The sequence below is a fragment of the Pelodiscus sinensis genome, chromosome 2, assembly GCF_052426305.1.
Source record: "Pelodiscus sinensis isolate ZL-2025 chromosome 2, ASM5242630v1, whole genome shotgun sequence".
NCBI classification, from domain to species: Eukaryota; Metazoa; Chordata; order Testudines; family Trionychidae; genus Pelodiscus; species Pelodiscus sinensis.
The window spans coordinates 252182726-252204288 of NC_143053.1; the positions used below are offsets into that span (position 1 = coordinate 252182726).

The 21563-nt window shown below is 43.2% G+C and overlaps 1 protein-coding gene across 1 annotated transcript in view; it reads left to right on the forward strand.

Moving 5' to 3' along the window:
• AQP1 (aquaporin 1 (Colton blood group)) overlaps positions 1–21563 on the forward strand; it is a 29631-nt gene that overhangs the window by 1757 nt on the left and 6311 nt on the right. The gene's annotated exons all lie outside the window — the stretch shown is intronic.

Here is a 21563-nt window from a genome sequence, read left to right on the forward strand (position 1 = left end):
CTACCTATAAGAATATTAAAGCTGGGATTTCCCTTATGGCTAGTTACTCGATCTGGTTGTATAAAGTGCATTTATTTCACATCTTCTGGCTGTTCCCGCCCATATAAAAAAATTAAGCTGCAGTTTGTGACATTAATATTCAGCATCCAGTTTAATTGAGGGAGCATATTTGCAAGTGAAGAGTTTGATCAGAATGTGATTTTACTATAAGTAACTCCTTTAGAAGAAAGAGAAACAAACAAAAAAGTCAGGGAGTATGAAATGAACAAACAATGTAGAGTGGTTTAACATACTGTGGAGTCATAGGCAACTACAATTAATATTATGAAAAATATAGTGAACGTTGATATTTAATTCATTACTCCAGACTAAAATTGGGTGTCGTCAGTCTTCATGTTCTATTCCAATATAGGTTGCTTGTTTACCTTTCTGGAATCTGTGGATACAGGAATTTGATAATCCATCTATCCACTCAGCTTCTAAATTTGGATAATAATTATGGGTCTGACTCAAAGCCCAGGGGAAACAATGAGAGTCTTTCCATGGACTTCAGTGGGCTTTGGATCAGGATTTAAAAAATGGTATGTACTCATTCCCTGTGAAACCAGTGCCAGGGGGAACTAGACCATGCAGGAGTGAAACACATGGGACATGAAGTAACCAAAGAAGGCTCCTGCAAACACCTAGCTGCCAGCTGCCATTAAATGCGGGTGGTCTGTTTCCCAGAGTTTTAGAATTTGGATTTCCTCATCTGCACACTGGGCAGCCATAAAACTCTTGCACATTGGTTCACCCTAAAATTCAGAGCCCTGAATCTGGACTTCTGTAGAGTGGGTACGTGACACTAGTCAAAACCCCTCTTGTTTCTTTGACTACCTCCAAGTTACAAGGATTATATACACTGGGTGCAGGCAAGGGGTCTATGGACCTTGAAGAGAAGGTGTCAGGGAGGCGGGGGGAAATTCAGAAGATGGTGCAGAAATGACAAGAAGGCAGGGAAGAAAATCATACAGGGCTAATAAAGCAAATACGGGCTGTCTGGGAAAGCAACCATCCCTTTAGAAAAAGTGTGTCCTCCACTTGGGCATGTGGCCTCAGCTTTTAAACAGACCACAAAATCAGGAACTACTGTATTTTCCGGCGTATAAGATGACTGGGCGTATAAGACGACCCCCTAATTTTCCAGTTAAAACATAGGTTTTGGCCTATACTCGCCGTGTAAGACTACCCCCCTTCCGAGGCAACACCATTTAATAACATCAGATTTGATTTATCGTACTTGCACGCCCGGGGGCGGCCCCCCCCATAGCCATGCGCCCGAGGCCGGTGCCCCCTCCGAGGGCTGCACGCCCGGGGCCGGTGCCCCCACCCGCTAGTGCCACGCGCCCAGGGCCAGCGCTCCCCCCGCCAAGCGCCACGCGCCCAGGGCCGGTGCTCCCCGTGCCAAGCACCGACGCTCCCCCCGCCAAACGCTGTGCGCCCGGGGCCGGCGCTCCCCCCGCCAAGCGCAGCGCGCCCGGGGCCGGCGCTCCCCCCGCCGGTGCTCACCGTGCGCCATGTGCCCGGGGCCAGCCCCGAGCACCGTGTTGGGGACCAGTATCAGCACAGGTACGTTCTATACCCGGCGTATAAGACGACCCCCGATTTTTGGGGGATGTTTTTTAGTGTAAAAAGTCGTCTTATACGCCGGAAAATACGGTATATATTTTTCCTACATAAGCCAATATTTTACTCCTATAGCTCTCCCAGCCAGCCAAATCTAATTACATATGTAAAGTACCCAGGTGGAATCAATGGTAGTTTTGCCATTGGCTTCCTTGGGAGTTGCTTTTATCCCAAGAGCCTTAAAAATTCCATCTGGCCAGCAGGAAGGAAGTCTTTTGAAACTTTACAGGAACTCAGTGGAATTCAATGGAATTTGTGCTTTTAGGGGAAACAATGATATTTCATGTCTCTAGACTCGTATATGACCATGTCCCCCAGGACATTGGTCAACACCCGCATTCTGCAGTTAGTGGACTTCCGTAAGATGATGCCCGAGTATCATCCCAAACATGGGTATCAGTGGTCTTCATTGTCAAATGCTCAGAAAAAAAATGATTTTTTTCATTCGGTGCTAAATGTTTTGGCCAGAGTTTCAGTGGAGGCATCTCCCTGGAGATGGGGGAGAGCAGCAGCTGTTGTTTTCCCTGTGAAAGAAATAGAAAGGAAAAAGGGTTTATTCACTTCCCACTGGCAAGCCCAGATTGGCTGGGCAGCGAAATTCTGTGCAGGGAAAAAGAACACAGCAGCTGCCCTGACCAGAAGGTTTTCAGAACCGGTCACATGGGAAAAACATACCTCAAACCTCAGAGTAATAATAGGAAACAGTATACATCTGCTTCTGTACAGTCCTGTCCCCTTTAACTGCAGTACAATAGGGAAGGGACAGAACTCATAATATACCCAGCTTTCAGAGGGAAAGAAAGAGCACATGAATGTGACTGTGTAGAAACAAGAGACGGGACTTTTAGGGCTGCAGTTTCAGGAGGAGTCGTTTTTGTTGTAACCTCATCACATTATATTAGGGTCAAATTTTCATTTTTTATGAGCCTCCTCTAAAAAAAGCACAGATGTAACACCAACAGGTGGAATTGAACCTGGGATCACTGGAGCTCAGTGTCTGAGCCTCTAATGTAGAAACTAAAAGCCAACTGGCTATTAGATAAGGTTGTAGAGCAGACTTATTCTTCTCTCTCTAAGGGCATGTCTGCACTACAGCGCTATTTTGAAATAGGAAGGGTAGCATCCACACAGCAAGCCCGTTATTTCAAAATTATTTCAAAATAACAGGCTTCTTATGCCAGAATAATAAATCCTCATTTCACAAGGAATAACACCTATTTCAAAATTGCTATTTCGAAATAGCAGTAGTGTAGATGCTCCCCTGCTGCTATTTGAAAATAGCTCCTCCCCAGGGCCATTGGAAGTAACTACTTCCCAGTGCTTCCTGGGACTCTAGATCAAAATAGAGCATCCACATTAGGGGAGCCTGCCTCCGACTAATTTTGTAGCTTCCCTATAGTGTGGACGTGTTATTTCAAAATAGTTATTTTGGGAGTTTTTATTCCAAAATATCTTATTCTGAAATAAACGTACAGTGTAGACATACCCAAGTGGGTAACAACTGTAACAAAATATCCCAAGAGCAATACAAGGGTACAGAGAAAGTGAGTGGAGAGTGCAGGGGAAAGTATTGACCTTCTTTGAAAAGCCTTACTTTTAGCCCTGGTCTACATTAGGGAGTTATTTCAAAATAGCCACCCCTTATTTCAAAATAATAAGCATCCACACTACCAAGCTGCTTATTTTGAAATAACAGGCTGGTTATTTTGAAATCTGTACTCCTCCTTAGTCAACCTGTGGAACTCCTTGACAGAGGAGGCTATGAAGGCTAGAACTATAACAGAATTTAAAGAGAAGCTAGATAAATTCGTGGAGGTTAGGTCCATAAAAGGCTATTAGCCAGGGGGTAGGAATGGTGTCCCTGGCCTCTGTTTTTCAGAGGCTGGAGAAGGATGGCAGGAGAAAAATCGCTTGATCATTGTCTTCGGTCCACCCTCTCCAGGCACCTGGCCCTGGCCACTGTCAGCAAACAGGCTACTGGGCTAAATGGACCTTTGGTCTGACCCAATATGGCCATTCTTATGTTCTTATGTTCTTTCCTCAGGGAATAAACTTATTTCGAAATAGTTATTTCAGGAGTTATTTTGAAAAAAGTTATTTTGAAATAATTTCCTTGTGTAGACATGCCCTTAGGGACTGCATGGCGTTAAAGGGAACCAACATCATAACCACATTAAAAAGACCTAATACAAAAGCCACTGACCTCAAGGGAAATACATGTATTTCATTTTTCAGGAATTCACCCAGACACTAATGCTGAGAGACAGTAAGAGAAAAGGTGTGTGTGCAATTCTAAATATCAGGCCCACCCGTGTCAGTCCTTAACCAGGACACAGTGCTAACACAGGAAATGTAACAGCTTGCAATTGGAAGGAGGCTTCTTTTCCCATCATATTGCTTCTTTTTTTATTGGATAATTTCTGATTTTTACTCCGTAGTAGTTTCCACATAGTAAAACTGTAAGAGTTGAGTCAACGGCTTGGCCTTCGAATGTACCTGACTATGCTGTTTGAAGCAGATGTGTAGATTGTTAACATGTAATTTAGTTCCACTAAACAGATATTCATGGCCAATAACGTGCTTGAGTTAATGGAAAGCAGGCAAGAGGCAACTGATATGTGGTAAGATGACTGCTGAAGCAAAGATATTTTCTGCCTTGCAGTGATTATCTCAACACTTCTATCAGATTGTAGTAAAATATGTTAAACCCATTTTAGGCCCATTTCCCCTATTGCTGAAATTATAAGATTGTGCACTGCTTCGAGAATTCATAATTTACTCCCCTTTATGTGGCTCTATATACTTAGCACAGCTTCTGAAAACACCACTGTGAAGCTTAGCAAGCAAGCTCCTTGCTTGTTCTGAAAGACCTTTCATCAAGTTTGGAAAACTAGAGATAATTCTGCCTTAAAGTAAATGGGGGAAAAAAAGAATTTAAAGCAAGGAAAACAAACATGAGTACTAGAGGAGATGAATCTAGTGGAGGAGAAAAAACAAGAACAATAAGTACAGTAAGTACAATGGTTTAAGGGAGCATGCAGTAGACTGACACAAATTGACTATATAAAGGCAATTTTTTTCCAAAGCCAGAACAGAATTGGATTCAATGTATTTGGAGATATTGTGGAGCACATTAATAAAGATGTTCTTTTGTGTGGACTTCACTGCTTGGTGATCCTGGAATGAGCCTTGGACTTTTTCCTCTAATGGGTAGTCCCTCTGCCACACCCCTAGACAAGTAAGCCATGCTCCACAGAAGAATCAGCAATAGCAGAAGCACAAATGTACAAAGTAGGATGCAAAAATGCTCGATATTGTCTGGTTAACTAGGCTTAGAAATGAATACAAAACCTGCCCAAAAAAGGAAGGCGGGTGCTTCACCACAACATTAGCTCTTCACCACAGCAAGATCTGTGTTTGACAGTAACCACTGTTTTCATACCCTCCCCAGGACTTTGGCATTACAGAACAAATCTATCCACACATGCTCGGTGCAAGTAACTCTCAGATGGGAATAAATGGTGGTGTCTTGATGCTACACTGATTTGCCGAGGCTGACAGTTGTTTTGACTTTTTCTAAACAAATTGTTCCAGTTTTTCAATGTCAAATGACTTTTTGGGTTGAATTTTACTTCACTTGTCTTTTTTGAAGAGTTTTAAAAAATACACTTCCTTGAAAATGAAATGAAATGGTTTGATTTGCACCAAACTTTAGTTGCATTTTTCTTCATCAAAAATATTTATTTTTGGTGGACCAGAAACAATTTTTGGGGGGGTTCTATCACCAAACCCCCCCAAAACAAAACCCCAATCTAATAGCATTCACACAGCTCTAACCATAGATTTGAGAAAGCCTCAGAAAGATCAGAGCTATGCTATAACCAATGTGCCAAGAGTGGCTTCTGTGTATAGTAGAAAGATTCATATGTTTTGCTGTGGTGATTCAGTTTTTCCTGTTTCCCTCTTTCATTATAACCGCACCCTCAGACTGTGATCTCATCCAATCTGAAAAGAAATAAAATCAGACTGGGTCAAAAATTGGGTTGGTGGGACTAACAAAAAAACCCCCAGTGTTTTTGAAAGTTGATGAATATGATTAAATAGGCAACACTTTTTCCGCTGAGCTAGCATCATATTATGGAATATTGGACTCCTAGACATGCCAATGGGAGAAATAACACATTCGTCTAAGGTCTTGACTTCTTACAGGTATTATAGAGGGCATAACACTGTTTATAAGACAAAGACTTTAGTCTTTTGGCCCTGGTCAAATTTCAAGATAAGTCATTACATTCTGCCTATTAAATTCCCCCAGTGGTTTCACACAGTGTTCTTTTCCTCTTGCTGCCCTAGCCTGCTGTGTTGTTATATTATATTAATAGTTATATTCATTTAATATAACTATTAAACATACACTGTAGTTTCTGTATTGCGCTCCAGAGGTAGCTGTGTTTCAGTGAAGGACAAAATGATCCTTACATTCAATATATCATTTGTAGAGCTCTTTGAGATTTACAGGGGGATGAAGAGAACTATGGACTCATCCTTCGCATTCAGGCATAAGGGATCGGCCGACAAAAGCTTTCTTTGTTGCCCAATCCCCATCTTGACAGCCCCTTTTTGCTGACAAACTGCTGACTCGGCAAAACGCAGCAGCCCTTTTTATTCAAATGAAGCGTGGGAGATTTAAATCCCCGCTTCATTTGCAATGTCGGTATGTCTAATTTACATCCCTCTGGCTACAGAGGGATGTAGTCTAGACATACCCTCAGTCTTTTAATTGACCTTTATACTAGAATAGTAGCTAAAAGCATTCCATCCAAGAGGTGGGGGTGACTTTAAGATAGAGAACAAGAACAATTATTTGTTTTAAAACTATACTGTTGCTATGTTGGTAATTTGTTTCCATAGTGAGAAAAGAGCCATATTTTGAACGAGACATACAACCGGGGTAAATGTTATAGTTAATTTAGGAAGAACACAAAAATGAGCCATTATTTCCTGGCTATGTTACTTTTTTGGAGTCCAGTTGTAGCTCCACTTGGAGAAGTTATTTTTTTCTTCCCCACCTAAAAATTATTGATGAGTGTTTCTGAATCAACAGAACTGCTCCCTCCTGACACAAAAGTCATGTACTCTCTGTGATGGGCAAGTCATAGAATCACAGAATCACAGAATACTAGAACTGGAAGGGCTCTGTAATATAACAACACAGATCATGGGAGAATAATTTTTGTTGGTCTTCTCTGGACCTTCTCCAATTTTTCCACATCTTTCCTGTAATGTGGTGCCCAGAACTGGACACAATACTCCAGCTGAGGCCTAATCAATGCAGAATAGAGGGGAAGAAAGATTTCTTGTGTCTTGCTCACAACACTCCTGTTAACACATCCCAGAATCATGTTTCCTTTTTCTGACACAGGGTCACACTATTGACTCATATTTTTCTTGTGGTCCCCTGTAATCCCTAGATCCCTTTATGCAGTACTCCTTCCTAGACAGTCACTTCCCATTCTGTATGTGGAGCACTTTGCATTTGTCCTTATTGAACTTCATCCTATTTACCTCAGACCATTTCTCCAGTCACACTCAGTATATGTATTTTGAAACCCCTTTTGGTAAAAGACACTACACTTATAATTTTTTGGAGTGATGTTATAGCTGTGTTGGTCCCAGATGTTAGAGAAACATAGTGGGTGAGGGAATATCTTTATTGGGACTAACTTCTGTTGGTGAAAGAGGCAAGATGTAGAGATTACAGAGAGCTCTTTTTCAAGTGTGGAAAAGATGTGCGGAGTGTCACAACTAAATACAAGATGGAACAGAATATATTCTAGCATCTGAATTTCTTTCCCAGATCTGCAGAAGAGCTCCGAGTTAGATTGAAAGCTTGCCTCTTTCACTGACAGAAGTTGGTTCAATAAAAGTTGTTACCTCACCTAGCTTTTCTCTCTACCTTACTTATGAAATAGTCTTATCACTACATCTATACTGCACATTTAAGAACATAAGAACGGCCATACTGGGTCAGACTAAAGGTCCATCTAGCCCAGTATCCTGTCTGCCGACAGTGGCCAATGCCAGATGCCCCAGAGGGAGGGAACACCACAGGCAAGCCTCACGTGATCCCTCTCCTGTCACCCATTTCCTGATAAACAGAGGCTAGGAACACCATTCCTACCCATCCTGGCTAATAGCCATTGATGGACCTAACCTTCATAAATCTAACTCTTTTTTGAACCCTTTTTTGAATCCACTTATTTCAGAATAAGCTATGCTGAAAAAAATACTCTGAAATACCTTATTTTGAAATAGCACATCTACACTACAGGGAAGCCTCAAAATTAGTCTGAGGCAGGCTCTCCTAATGTGGATGTGCTACCTCAATTAGAGTCCAGAAAACTCTAGGGAGTAATTAGTTTGAATGGCCCTGGGGAGGAGCTATTTAGAAATAGCAGCAGTGGAGCGGAGTTTTTTCAGGCTATTAAGAGGAAATATATAATCTTTTTAAGCCCTTGAAGAAGTCACTGCAAGTTAAGAGTGAGTAGAATTGTCTAGCACATAGTTGATGATTATTTGCCCTCAGTGAAAAACCAGGACTTTCTCCTCTTGACCCCAATCTCCATCATTAACATTTTGGTGGAATTTGTTTTCTGTTCTAGTTTTTTATTCTAAAGTTGAGATGGGTCCGATAGGATTCGTAAGGAAAATGTCTCTGCCACTACCCTTCCCATTTTGTCAATAAGGAATTAATGTCCCTTTCTAGAATTCTTGGTTTGGCATCTTTCACTAGGCATGAAAAGTGGCTGTCGGTATCGATCCTGAGTGAATCAGAGTTGTAGAAGAACAAAACTATGGCAATCTCTCTTCCCAGCCTTACCCTCCCCTGAAGCACTGAATTAGTTCACAAATTTTAAAGAAGGAAAAAACAGCTCTAGAAAATTTCCTGTTCTCATCTAGAAGCTTCCTGATTTTTTTTCACAGTGATTCATAATGAATGAGTGTTTGCATTCCCACTTTCTAGCATAACTGGAAACACTAGATAACAATAGGCCATACCGAGAGGCTGATAAAAAGCTGAAAAAAAATCCAAAATGTAAAAGTGATCTTCACTAGCCATTTTAGGAATCTGTCATGCCAGAATTTTTTTTTTTAAAAAGTCATGGTACGAATTTCATTTTTGATCAAGGACATTTATTTTAAAAATTCAAAATTGACTCTTTGTTTCTTTGTGCTGCCCTATTGGACTATCTCTACCTGTTTCTCTTGCTTTCCATCTTGATTATAAGCTCCCTGGGATTGGTTTCATAATTGAGGTTCTGTGTTTGTACAGCCCCTAGCACAATAGGATCTGGGTCTGTGACAAGCACACCAAGGTGCTGCCACCACACGAACAGGAATAATAATATGACAGCAAGAGCAACAAGAACTCAGAAGATCCCCTCTGGGTTTACACAAGTGGGAATGGGAGCAAAACTTTAGTACCAGGTCTTTTAAAAAGAAAATCCTAACAAAAAATAAATCATCACATTGAAATTCAGAACTGAGCTGATGGTAAGTGGGTGGCATTCACTGAAGACAATCAAATGTGAGTTGAGGACAACCTATGATTCCATTAAATCAAATACATAGAGCCTGTCCTCTATCTCCAACAGGAAAACGAATAGACAAGTCAGTACAGTGAGTGGGAGGGGAAAAACTCAACAAAGTTATACTTCCTGAAAGAGGTGATGGTCTCTGCTCTACCACTTGGGTTGGGGGATGTGGCCTAGAAATCCTACCAGGAAAATAATGTATGCCTGCAGGAATCACTGGTTTACACCTCAGACACCCAGCCTCCTGGATTCCCCCAACTAGCAACACAGCTACCTTATTACTGCTGCTGCTCATCTTCCCTCCCATGCTCCCTTCCTGATCCCTTTCTGATTAATCTAAAGATAATATACAGGGATGAGGGCCAAATGAGAACCTGAATAGAATAGCCAGGGATGGCATGGCGGTAATGGAGAAAGCATTTGGTCCTTAGCCCTTTTGTCTGGTGTCACTTCTCTCTTGATGATCAGTCAGAGAGAGCAGAAGTTACTGCCTTCACTCCAGAGGCCTAGTCTGAATGTTGATGGACACTTTTTACCTTCAGAAAGTGCAGTTTAAATGTATAAACTACTTCAGGCTTGAAAAGTCTCTGAAGAACCCCTTAGTTCTGTGAAAGTTTTCACCGTTTCATTGGAGTTTGGGTTTAGAAATGTAAAACTGCTGGTACGTCAAGGCAATCCTCAAGTAACCACACTGTGGTGTTTGTACAAAGCTAGATCATTATTCTAGGGTCAACATACAGGAGGAGATCGTCACAGGCACAAAGAGTACGTTGAGACCCAATTCTCATTTCAAGTCAATCTCTCCCATGGTTGCCTATGAAAGAGGTAACAAATAATGTATCTGTATGATTAAGTGCTCCAAACGTGTTTCTAAAAAGGATTTGTTTACTCAGGTTTAATTCAGTTAAAAAAAAAGACAACCCTCCTCATTTATTTCCAAATACAAAATCAAAAATCATTTCACAAGGAAACTTTCCCACAGGGACTATACAAAGGTTAAATGTAAATGAGATGCTTTGCCTCCATCTGGTGATGCTTAATGAAAGACCTGTGGATACATTGACATTTACTGTCTGTCACTGGCCACATACATTAGATTTATATACGTTGGTTAATATAAACATAGCCATCATTCTTTTCTTTATAGCATGTCTGGCCCTGTAACACAAAAGGAGTGGCTAGTTTCTCACCATAGCGTGGAGAGGGTGATTGGGTTTTATTAGCTGAAGTTGTCTATTAGCCAAAGAATGGAAGATGGCTGTTTTGCTTAGAGAACCACCTAGGCTAGTGTCTAGAATTCTTTCATCTGTATTTAGTGGGAGAGAGGGTCTGGCAGAGGACAGAAAGTTATGCCCTCAAATTCTTCTCCAGGTTCCATCACTGAATGACACCCTGATCCCAAGCCAAATGAAGTCTCTGCAACGGCTTTGATTGACTTTAGTGGTCTTTGGTGCATATTCCAGTTGTGTGGAGTTAGACAAAAAACCCACTTAAACCCATCTGGGTGCACCTAGACTGGCAAGATATTGCGTAAAAGCAGCTACTTTTGCGCAAAAACTTGCCAGCTGACTATACTGGCTGCTTGAATTTGCGCAAGAGCACTGACTTTGTAATGTACAAAATCAGTGCTTCTTGCACAAATACTTTGACGCTCCCGCTCAGGAAAAAGCCCTCTTGCACAAGTGTTCTTGAGCAAGAGGGCCAGTGTAGACAGGGAAGGATTTTTTTGTGTAAGAAAGTCCCAATGGCGAAAATGGCTGCTGGAGCTTTCTTGCGCAAAATCGCATCTAGACTGGCCACGGATGCTTTTGCACAAAAGCACTTTTTGCACAAAAGCATCCATGCCAATCTAGATGCTCTTTTGCGGAAATACTTTTAATTGAAAAACTTTTCCGTTAAAAGTATTTCCGCAAAATCACACCAGTCTAGACACAGCCATCTATGTCTCACTTTACCCATAGATTTGTAACAACGTGCACTAGATAAACCAAATCCAGCCATGTAATGGGTGTCTCCCAGGGATGCTGTAAATGAATTTGTGCTTGTCAAGTGGTTTGAGCTCTTTCCCAGAAGTGCATAGAGAAGCCAATTATTAACATAATTATCCAACTGCTTGGGATTTAATATCATTAAATACTCAACTCATGGTGACTCACCACTTTTTCTGTTTAAAATCTCAGAGGGGAGCCGTGCAAGTCTGTAATTTAAAAAAAAACAACCCAGCAAGTAGTTCTGTAGCACTGTAGAGACTAACAATATCTATATCTATACAGTATCATGAGCTTTTGTGAGCAAAATCCACTCTCAGATTGAAAACTCATGATACTATATATATATATATATATATATTTTGTCTCATCTGAGGAAGTGGGTTTTGCCCATGAAAGCTCATGATACTATCTCTGTCTATCTATAGATATATATAATGTTTGTCTCTAAAGTGCTACAGGACTACTCATTTTTTTCACTTTTTCTGTTGTTTATCAAACAAAGCTAAATGTGAATTGTTATGTAAAGGACAACTTTATAATATGAATAACTTTTTAACAACTTACCGTGTTTGATTTATAAAGCATTTAAGCACATTCAATTTTATGCATGCAACTCATCCCACTGATTTCAATGGGCCTGAAGTTGTGCACATACATAGGTGTTTTGCTGGATTGTGGCACTAATGCACTTCAATCCCGACTCAGCAAAGCACTAGGCAACAAAGCACATCCTTAACTTCAGTCATGTGAGCAGCCCCATTGAATTCAGAGCTGTGATTCCGCAGTATCCCAGAGTCTTAAAAATAAGTCTCACACAGAGGGATTGATTAATCCACAACCCATGCCCTAAACTGCCAACACTACCGGGATAAAATGCTGTCATAGTTTCACAGTGCATAGAAACCCTAAGTACAGTCTAAGACAGGGAGTAGTGCTGCTGATATCCAATTGGAACAGCAACATGAATTGTTGTAGTTGGGACATAGTTACCTGAGTTAGTGGAGAAAACAGATGTGCCACTCTGAGGAAAATTATCCTCTATCAGCAAAATAACTGAGGGGCTTTGGAGAAGAGCAACAGAAATGGTTGTGCAGGGGAACAGTAGTGATTGATTTATAGAGCTTCACGTAGTTTATACGTAGTTCACGTAGTTGGTTGGCTAAATAATGACTAACAACGCTAACAGTGTATTGATATTTGAAGGGCATGAATAAAAAGGAGGGAGATGAATCACCACCACCAAAAGGTGGTGGCACAAAGGGTTATCAGTAGAAAGAACTGGTTAAGATTATGGAGGGATGTGTCTAGTCTCCATAGTAAAGGACACTCACAGGGTATGTCTACACTACCCCGCTAGTTCGAACTAGCGGGGTAATGTATGCATACCGCACTTGCTAATGAAGCCCGGGATTTGAATTTCCCGGGCTTCATTAGCATAAGCGGGGAGCCGCCATTTTTAAATCCCCGCTGCTTCGAACCCCGTGTAGCGCGGCTACACGGGGCTCGAACTAGGTAGTTCGGACTAGGGTGCCTATTCCGAACTACCGGTACACCTCGTTTCACGAGGAGTACCGGTAGTTCGGAATAGGACCCTAGTCCGAACTACCTAGTTCGAGCCCCGTGTAGCCGCGCTACACGGGGTTCGAAGCAGCGGGGATTTAAAAATGGCGGCTCCCCGCTTATGCTAATGAAGCCCGGGAAATTCAAATCCCGGGCTTCATTAGCAAGTGCGGTATGCATACATTACCCCGCTAGTTCGAACTAGCGGGGTAGTGTAGACATACCCAGAGAGAGTTAATGTCTGTGAAACAGTCTCCTGAGAGAAGTAGAGAGAGCTCTATGTCACTTGGAATATTTCAAACAAGGCTGGAGAAAGCAGCAGAAAAGGTTCACTAGGGAACAGACCTACAGTGGGAGGGAGAGGAATGGGGTGAGCTAATGTGTATGGTGACAAACATGGGGATGTGTACTGCTAGTTACCAGAAGCTTCTTGAACTTAACTTACTAAAGAATGAATTCACTGTAGGGCAAAGAAACTATGAATTATTATTTATGAATTTGCTGTAGTACTGCCGCAAAGGCACTAGGTTCTGGGCACACAGAACTTACAGTCTAAAACATATTAAAAGAAAGTTTGGGAGAATTATTAAGGATTTCAGCAAACCCAGCACAATAGAAGAATATAGTAACTCTCATAGTCCTATATAGTTATTTTGCAAGCTATATTTTATGTGGGGTACTTGAGGATTTAAGAATAAACATTCATTATGTGTAAGTGGAAGAAGGGATAAATAATTGTTAAGGATGGTCTAGGGGGGTCTAGCAGTGAAGATGGGAGAATAGGAAAATAAGTCGTGGTACACAGGTTAGTCTCTTAAGACTACAGTGCTTTGGCCTAACTAAAGACTTTGGGCTTAAGATAGGAGTAAATAGAGAAAAATTAATTACCTGTGATACAAGGAAGGTCAGACTGTAACATCTAAGATGACTTCAAGCCTTAAACTCTATGGCTGTGTCTAGACTGGCAAGATTTTGTGCAAAAGCACTTGCTTTTGCGCAAAAACTTGCCAGCTGTCTACACTGGCTGCTTGAATTTGCTCAAGAACACTGACGATCTAATGTAAGATTGTCGGTGTTCTTGCGCAAATACTATGATGCTCCCGCTCAGGAAAAAGCCCTCTTGCGCAAATGCTTTTGTTGAAGGGGGCCAGTGTAGACAGGTAAAAAAGTGTTTTGCACAAAAAAGCCCCGATGGAGAAAATGGTGATCGGGGCTTTCTTGCGCAAAAGTGTGTCTATATTGGCCACAGGTGCTTTTGCGCAAATTAACGCGTCTACACACAAAATGCAGTTCGAATTAGCATTTTGCTAATTCAAAATACTGCATCCACACTGACTGGACACAGAATTGGATTTAAGGCCAGCCAGAACCAGGTCAGGCTGGGCATCAGGTCAGGAGTGTCTCTGTGTGGCTGCTGCCTGTGCTTAAAGGGACAACCGCCCCACCCCTGAGGGCAGCCGGTTCTCAGGTGTCCCTGCTTGCTTGCTTGCCTTGATGAGGGACAGAAAAGCATTTGTGTCTCTACGTGCTCTGGTTCCCCGCACTCTGCAACACAGAGCCAGAGCTGCCCCTGGGCACGCTGGTGCTTCTCATGGACGTGTTGCTGTGAGCTTGGCTGCACTTTCTGCAGGCTGCCATCTGGGAGGTCCATCGGGCGGCTGTCAGTATCCAGGAGGCCCTGCGGGAGAGCTTTCACCCTGAGGAGCACTAAGAGCCTCCCTGGTGGGGGCTTGGGCCTCATTCCTCCCTCCTTCCACTTACCCTTCCCTAACCCCCCTTCCTGATGTAAAATAAAAACACATTTCTTGTAAAAAACAAACTCTCTTTATTGACCGAAACTGGGGTAGAAATGAGGTTGGGAGAGGGGAGGGGGAAACCTGGGAGAAGGGAGCTGGAAGCGGGAAGCAAGGGGAGGAAGCGGGAGGAGAAGCTCAGGGTTGTGGGTCTTGCCAGACCAACTTGATTTTCATGAAAACCTGCTCCTGGGTTCTCATGTGGCCTTTGGTAGCCAGGCTGGCAGCTTTCTGCCATAGACGGCTGCATTCCCCTGTCTAGTGCTGAGATCATGGACGTTGGGGGCATCCCCTCAAACCTGAGTTCGGTCCACCCTGATCTCTGCCCTGGACCAGGTAGGCAGTCACCTTCTCTGGGAGCTGGCAGACTGCTTCTGGGGTGCAGTGGAGGGCTGGCTGCCAGTGGCTTGCTGGCTCATGTTTTGGGGCAGTTTGCTTGTGTAGACACTATGGAAGTTAATTCGGAATAACTGCTGTTATTCTGAATTAACTTTGATGTGTAGACATACCCTATGAAACTATGCAACAGTTCCTTACAGAAATTATGGAAATCCCATTCCTTAAAAGCAGACAAGATAAGTCATGCTGTCAGAAAAATTCAAGTACTGCTTATGGGAAGATCTCACAGGTCTTTGCTATGTGTAATTTCTAGAACTGAATGACACTAAAAGTGATATTGTCAATGAAATTCTACCATCCATATTGCTTAATTTTCACTGTAGGACAGTGGTGGGCAAACTGCTGATCGAGGGGTCTGTGTGTCCCCCGTGAGACATTTTGTTTAGCATTGCCCATGTACAGGGTTGCCAGATTCCGCTGGAGGAATTACTAGTATTGCTAAAGTGACATGTACGTAAAGCAAGAACACAACATTGCACTGACATGAAGGGCTGATTGCACACAACATTGACAGTGAGAGCCGTGTGTTCCCTCTGCATCCAATCAAATTGCTACTACAATTTATTTGTCACCCCCCACAAATTCTAGGTACACAAGCATAGTTAGCACAGCTACCCTATCCTGGGAGTCCATCTTGGTTACAACAATCTTGGGGCCCACTACAATGATGGAAGCCCACTCATGCAGCCCACTCCCAGACCTAGGTTGCCCATTACTGCTCTAAGAGAAAACACATAAATATGGCACAAAGAGAAGGCTTGGAAGATGAAGATAAGCCCCTCTGCAAGAGGTCATTTGCACATTTGAAAAAAATTGCATATTTTTAAGGAATAGGAGAAATTAACCAATCCCCTGTTATATAAAAGTGTATTGAACCCCATAAAATTCATTGCATAGCTGGAAGGGCACTGGATAATATGGGACATATTTCCACATGATAAAACCACCTTAGGTAACAAATGATCATTTCCTTTCTATTGTCTTGTCCATGTCATTGCAATCATGTTTTGACCTGATGTACTTTTGCTCCTAATGCAAGAAATATGAAGCCCCCAGAAAAGTACAGTCAGGTTTACCTTGGGAAAGTTTAATTTCCTGTTACCTGTTTCTGTTTTGAAGTCAGACTCCTAATAAATATCAGACCCCGATAGAACAGAACAAAAGAAAACATGCCATTAATTGCCCACATTCCTGCTCAAAGTGAAAGAGAAATGGATCAGGTAAATATGCCCATCAAGAGGAACAGCAAGAAGTCTGCTTCCGTAACTCCGTTTGGGGCCAATCAAAGAGCAAACATTTTGACACCTCTCATCACTATGAGCGAAGTGGCTGTCGTACATTTCCCACACATACATAGGGAGGGAATTCTGCTCGCTCCACTAGCAGTTCTAGTAATCATGGTTTGAACAATAAATGTGCATTGAACTTTGCAGGGCTGTTTAACCAACCTGTCGGATTACATCACCTGCTGGCCTTTACCAAGGCTTAATATGGGCTTTGTGAACTGAACGGTGGGGGAGGTAATCCCAAGTGTATATTAAAATAGATCTGCAAAAACAAACAGCTGTCTCTGGACATTATCTACATTAAGCTGGGAGTGCCCAGAGCTGCCTGTAGCTCTGCATGTGAATGCCAAGACGGATTTATTTAGAGTCCACCCTCTCCTACCCGGCCAGGGAGTAAATGAAGGGTTGTCAGTATTATAGAGATCATGATATAGATCAGAAAGGGAGAGGTGTGTTGTCCCTGAGCAACACATAATAATGCTCAAGAAACAAAGTTCAGGGCATTCAGCAAAGCCATTGTGTCAATGGGTAATGGTGAGGCTTATAGGGTCGAAGGTTTTGGTAGGAAGAGGTAAGTGTGTTGTGTCTGAACAATATTGCTCCTTCCCCTGGATATCACTCCCTAATGAAAACAAGAGGGCTGTAACGTGAGGCTACCACTTCCTCTGTATGACTTCAGTTTTAAAGAGCTAAAATTATTAACCGCTTACTGTATGTTTTTTGGGAGTGATGCTTGTCCCCAGAATGGTCAATTCATGCTCCTGGAATGGCACCAAGTGACCTTAACGCTGCCCTAACGTGGCAATGGAGGGCTCTCTGAATGTGGGGGAATCCTGCACCCCTGTCCCGGAGGAGCTGTGTTGGAGCCATCCCTGGGATATGGAAGGTGCCCCCTAGAGGACTGTTCTAGTCACTGTAAGTTAGAACAGGTCTGTGGCTGCTACAACTTGTGCCACAGGCCAGTTCAGGGCAGTGTGAGGTGAAAAGGGGGCTCAGAACATCCTTTGCCTCTCCCCACCTGCTCAGAAGATTGAGTTTATTCTTATAACAATAGTGATAGAAATGTAGCCATGTTAGTCTGGTGTAGCTGAAACAAAAAACAGGACTATCCATCTTGTTAGTCTTTAAAGTGCTACATAGTCCTGTTTTTTGTTTCTTTTAACAAGTGCAGCATAGTGCTCAGAATGTCTATAGGCCCAGAATCCATCGAAGCCAAAGACATCCTGCCATGTACAGCATAAGCAATGGCACCACAAGCCCCCTGATGACTTATCCCAACTTTGAGGAGCTACCTGCCAGCAAAAGGGGCTCGCTGAATTTCCATCTTCTCCCAGTTCTTGGCCTCTCTGCTGAGACTGCCAGTCTGTATGTGGGACCGTGTGGGTGGTATTTATGATGTGGAACTGCCTTTGCTGAGTTCCAAGAAGTTCGACGTTCAGCTTAAGATGCCACAAGCTCTTCACATTGTTACCACCTCCTCAGACCCATCCAGCTCCCTTTCTTCCTAATTTTCTTTGTAGCATATTAGCTTAAAAGACCAAAGGAAACTTACCTGCCAAAAACTGTCAAGGGTCTGAGTAGAAACCACAAAAAGCCTTAGCTAAAGGGGACACATGGGCTGTTCTTCTCCTCACCACAGAGATTATCATATTTCAGAGCATAAGCTGACCACTACAAAGTCCAGGAAGGAATACTTCATAATAAAAGCATGTCATACGTGGGCTCTGATGCTGTAGAAATCCCATGCAGTCCAACCACAATATCAACACTCGGGTCAGGTGTGTGGTGGGTGACGCTGGCTGTGGGATAGCAGACATGCGTAATTGAATGTCACAACCCTATGTTCCTATGAAAACAATGATGTTTCTCATTGCATGCGTCCTGATGGTTAAATCTGGGGTGACCCTTTTTCCTTATGCTGAATATCTGACACTTAGTAAAATTACTTTCTTTCAAGCAAGTTCAATGGCAATCAGAACTATGAGGTGCAAATGTTCAAATGAACATCAAGGTCGCTGTGCCCCTGGTAAAAGGAACGACTGTGTAGTTGGATTCTTTTCATTATCTGTAAGGCTTTCGGGTTCACATGGGGATAGGGCACACAGACATATGTTCCCATACATCTCCCTCATCAGCGTGTGTGTGTGTGTGTGTGTGTGTGTGTGTGTGTGTGTGTGATTGACTCAACTCTCCCTGTCTGCTGCTCTCTGCCCTCCATGCCCAATTGGGACCCCAGGGACAGACCTGACACCCACAGTACCTGGCGCCCTGACTTCCTGAGACAACATCAGGGGTGGCAATCAGGGTCACATGTCCCTCCCCCAGATTTCTGCCAGGCTTCAGAGCAGAATGTGGCCAGCAGCGGCCTTTTGGCACTGAGCAGGAGGGAAGGGATAGGAAGGGAGCTGTTCCTAGCAACAGGGAAAGAGGAAGATATGGCCTGTATCTTTGCAGAACACATCCCTTCCTTCCCATGCAGTATCGAATGGCAGCTAATATCCCCAGACTGCTTCAGGCAACCAACATAGCCTATCTCCTTAAGCCCTAAAGATTCACAGTGTCACAGGGCCCAGGGAACCTGACTGCAGGAGTTTCAGAGGGGTTTCATGGAGCCTGGACAGAGCGGTGTCTCAGCAGGGGAGGTTGCCTAGGAGACAGAGCAGTTCCAGGATTCTGGGAGGTAGCAGGTGAAGAGGATGATAAATCCCTGTCCAGGGGACTTCTGTGGCATTTACAGGGTTGGGGAGGGAGGGGGAATCAGGCTGGAAATCACCTCCCTACCCCACTCCAGAGTTTAAATTAGGGGCAAAGAGTCTTTCCCAAGCCAGCACAGCAAGGGGCTTTGGCACAGGCAGGGCTTGGCTCCTCCTGGCCAGTCCTTTAGGCCAGAAGATCTCGGGCTTTCCTGGGACCCCAGCCCAGCAAAAGGCAGTGCAGGAAGGAAGGGGCCTGCTGGCCAGAATGTTGGTGAGCTCAGTGCACCAGCCAGGGATTGGTTCTTTGCAGAGCGTTGGGAGTGGGATGTACCCCACTGGGGGAGCAAGGCAGACTGGGGGGAAGTGAAGGGGAAAAGCAGAGGGGACAGAGAAAGGGAGCAAGTAAAGGGCTGATGGGTGGGCAGCAGAAGCGACATGTAACTTGGCTGCCACTGGTGCCTGCCTGTCATCATCAGCCATCTTAGCCCAGAGTGCACAGCCAATAGCAGCTGGAAACGGGATGGAGGGGGGTGGCCCTGCTGGCCCAGATCCAGCACACAAATGGGCTGCACCGATGGACCGGTAGGGGGAGTGCCTGGCCTTGTATGCTGCATTTTCGCCTTGCCACCAGCCTTGCACACCCACCCCTATCGCTGGTCCCTGGAGGTAAGCCCAAGAAGGGTGACTTGCTGTCTCTGCTCCAAAGTAATAGAGATGTAGTCGTGTTAGTCTGGTCTTGCTGAAACAAAAGACAAGACTATACAGCACTTTAAAGACTAACAAGATGGTTTATTAGGTGATGAGTGCTAATAAACCATCTTGTTAGTCTTTAAAGTGCTGCATAGTCCTGTCTTTTGTGTCTGCTCTAAAGGTGCAATGTGGCTTTTAGGATGCAACCACCGATTGCTTCATGTCGTGGTGCCCACAGGGCCCGAGTTTGCCTTACCACAGCTTTGTCTATGACTGCAATGACTCGTCAGGAAATGGCAGACAGATCTCCATTGCACCATATTTACTGACATCTGACCCACAGAGCAGAGCAAAAACAGGGCAGACCAGCCAATGTTTGGTTCTGGTGTGCAAAGCTTTGGGCACATGGCCCTGCACACCTTGCTATTCCAATGAAAATTTATGTCCCTCTCAGACCATATGTAACTGCATCTGACAAACACATGCTAAAGGAAAAGCCAAAGGTTTCCTATGACATTTCCAGGTTTTCTTTGATTACACAGAGCCCATCAATAAGTGTTGATTAACATGGAGAATGACCTCAACATCGCTTTGAACACGGGCCCTCTTTTGTTCTGCGGAAGGGGGGGGGAAAGGAAGAATATTATTTCCGCCTCCCACAGATAACGATTAAAGATGTTTTTCAAGGTGCCATTTATTTAAAAATATCTTTTGATGTGAAGGTCATATCTAGTTGTGGCTATGACATTAATGACTTCAGTGATCTTACACCAGCAAAGAATTTGTCCCCACAGCTGTAGTTGGGGACCTATGTATCATTATCCAGATTGTGTCACTTAAAGGTTTAGTATGGATGCTTGGGAAATGTAGGTTTTCATTTCTGAGCCATCAGTTCTTACCAATTTAAGATGAGTAGCTCCCAAATGATATTAATGTTCATATGGATGTTTGGTTGTCTCCATCCATTTCCCAGAGAACTGGTGTCCACATCATGCAATAATGTCATTGAAACCGACATTACTCAGCAGGTGTGAATAGCCTGCTGTGAATACACAGATATTTCTAACTGTAGGGCTTTCAATCCAACTCTTTTCATGAGGAACATGTAAAACTGTGTTAATAAGCCTCAACTAGTGTAAACTGAGGTAATTCCATTGACTTTCATGGAGTTGTGTGCTGGTTTTTGCCAGCTGAGGCTCCTGCCTAGTCATTTTACTGTTTCTCTGGAGAAATGGAGAAAGCCCTATAGCCAAGGCAAAACTAGGAAAGTTTCCAGTGAGGAGTGAACATCAAAGGATTTTGTTAAGCATCCAAAAGTCTGGGTACTTGTCTGAAGTTATCCAAATGTTTCTCTTAAGGAAATTAGGCTGGAAATCTCATGAGAACAGATTTTCAAATATGATTTCCTGTTCTTTCCTTGTTCCAGATGGGTCACAGTGTCATCATCATATGTTATTGTCATGTATGGCCTTGCACTTTTTAATCCAGATACTATGACAGATGGGATAACCTATGGATAATAGTGACATTGGATTTAATCTTCGCAAAGCGGGCTTGTTTCTCATTTACATTGGCCTGATTCCAATTTCAGTGTCATTTTACAGTGAGTTCAGTGGAGTTACTCCTGCGTTAAACCAGTGTAGCAGAGACCAGAAACAGGCCCATTTTAGCAAGCAATGAGCAGAACTAGGACAAAGATCCTACACGTATTCTGCATGACACATGTGTGTGCTAAGCACAAGTTTTCTCACAACTAATGAGCAACTTTCTTTTGTTTTTTCTTTAAACAAACCTACAAATTTTGCTGCTCAGGGATGTTCTAGCTATTGTGGGCCTGATCTGATACATGCCAACTTTGTGGGGGCTGTAACACCATTGATGTCAATAG